We start from the raw sequence: 2,552 nt of genomic DNA, 5'->3' as shown, positions 1-2,552 counted from the left end.
TCTTTAATATAATGGATAACAAGTACGAAGAGGGTTGAAAGGCATAGAAGCTAAACAAATTGAAGAAAATAAGTTTCGTCGAATGTCAACAAGTTGGGAATATTATAACATGTACATTTGGGGTGATACTAGGTTTCTTAATGCGATAAGGAGGTTATTTTATCAGTTATTTTAGTCTTATGATAGTCGTGTATTACATTTTGAATTCAAACGAGTTGTGAAACAAAAGTTGGCAAAGGTCATCACAAGTTACATTCATAAATGTGCTGAAAATTAGATCACATATAGCAGAGCTTTTCTCCCAATATACTTGGAATTACTGGATGATCCATATATCAAATTGAATATATACGAGTCTAGTTTCTAGTGCATTAACCGTTCATCGATACGATATCGGAGTAAAATTATATTTGCAGTTTCATGAGACTGCGCAGATTGCATAGGTGACAAGTAGGTTTGTCACTGTAGCTTTTTGAGCAATACATTATGTATGTTATATGAGGTCTTTTTGGGACATATTATATACCAAATTGAAGGTATTGGAATTCAATTTCCAACTCTCTTAATCGTTCGTTCATACGACATCCGGAAAAAAGATATAAGCGTCAGAAGATGGGCCAATATTAGGGTGCCAAGCTAGCACCTCTTTGACTTTTCCAAAGTTGATATATATAGGTATTAGGCCGTCTTTATCTTCATTTTTCCATAGAACACGACCAGAGAACATCCCTAAACGTATCCATAAGCTCTCTTTTAGGGTTTCAAAGAAGATTAACATTCCGAGTACGAAATCAAGAAGCAATAACATTAGAACGATCCCTACGACGTAAGTATCGCTATATCACCTCTCTTTTGCTTTGTAGTTTGAGTTTTGGAAGGTAATTCATAGTTAAGAAAACCTCTACTTTCTGTATTTAAGCTTTACATATCAAGGAAAGTTGATAAATTTGTTTCCTAATAGATAGAACTCATGGGACGGTGATCGGAAGCCGTGAGTTTAATTTATTTCACTTTTAGTGGACTATTTTTTAATCCACTCGTGTTGGCCTATTGTGTTGCTAATTTATGGAATTTGGAAGGATGAAGGGCATGGATAAACGTCACATGTGGTAGGGTAGTAGGCTGGTCGCTCGTCGTTGCAATTTAAGGCTAATTGATAATTTGTTGATTGGGTGTGTTATGGTATGTTTAGTTTTTTTTTGTTGTACTATAGGTCCCGAATTGTAATTAGACAAGAAATATACTTTCTTAGTATCGAATAGAAATCTAAATGGGGCGTGGCCAAGTGGTAAGGCAACGGGTTTTGGTCCCGCTATCCGGAGGTTCGAATCTTTCTGTCCCAGAACATATATATATATATATATATATATATATATATATATATATATATATATATATTCTATGAGAATATAGATCGCTTTTTTAACAATGTTCTGTTTAAAATCGAAATGTTTCCTGGAATATGATTGTTGCTTCTGATTTTTTTCTTCGATGAATCATTTTTTTTTTCAAAAACTGAATCGAGATGCGAAAGAATCTATATTCCCTATCACGTATTCTCTATCCCCTAAATTAGCCTAATTAGATTCAATTTTCTTTTTTGTGGATTTCTTGACTTTTCGCCAAGAGGGGGTTTTTGGTACTAATTAAATTCACTAAGTCTCTTAATTCTTAATCAATGAGTTAGGNTCTTTTCTACTAAGAGTTTGTCATTAACCAAAAATTTTTTTTATATACACAATTAGGTATTGTGAGGAGCCTAATAAGGTCTTTCAACTGGAAAGGAAAGCGTCAAAAAATAGGAAATAAGTTAAGCCGGATTTCTCGTGACTATCCAAGAATTTCAATGTTTGAATCGAGGTTTCAAAGGGTAAAGCTTATCTGATTTTATTTATTTTAGAATTTTTTCTCGAATAAATCATGAATTTTCTAGGATATTATTAAGGATCTCATCGAAAACTTACAGCAGCTTGCCAAACAAAGGCTAAGAGAAAAAAGAACAGAGGTATGACTGGCATAATATCTACGATTGGATTCAAAAAAGCATAGGCCTCGGGCAATTTGCCGAAGAAAAAACTACTCGAAAAAAGGGTCGAATTAAGACAGATACCGATCAAACTCAAGGTATTAAGCATAACAGACTTTTTGTTCTTGGAGATAATTGCATTTTGATTGAGTTATTGATATAAGGAAAAGGAAAGTAAGTAAGGTAAACAAAAAATACTTCTTTTTCTTTGAACCCACCCAATCAAAAATCCTCCTTTTCTCAAAGGAGAATCGAAAAAATCATATTTTCATACAATATCTTAATTGAATTATATGTAATGATCAATAAATTAAGTTGAATTCTATATCTACACATACCAAAAACATCGCAAAATCCTAGTACCAATCTAATCTATTCTATAGATATTTGGACTAGAGTTGACAAACAAACAAAACAAGCAATATACTTTCTTAGTATCGAATAGAAATCCAAATGGGGCGTGGCCAAGTGGTAAGGCAACGGGTTTTGGTCCCGCTATTCGGAGGTTCGAATCCTTCCGTCCCAG

The 2,552-nt window shown here is 33.5% G+C and overlaps 1 non-coding gene across 1 annotated transcript; it reads left to right on the top strand.

Moving 5' to 3' along the window:
* On the top strand, nucleotides 2,481–2,552 carry TRNAQ-UUG. Its single transcript has one exon. It is a non-coding gene; the product is annotated as a tRNA-Gln (tRNA).

This window comes from Nicotiana attenuata, chromosome 6, assembly GCF_001879085.1.
Source record: "Nicotiana attenuata strain UT chromosome 6, NIATTr2, whole genome shotgun sequence".
Lineage (NCBI taxonomy): Eukaryota > Viridiplantae > Streptophyta > Magnoliopsida > Solanales > Solanaceae > Nicotiana > Nicotiana attenuata.
The sequence above is the reverse complement of the archived record's forward strand: the minus strand, read 5'-3'. Positions and strand labels throughout refer to the sequence as shown.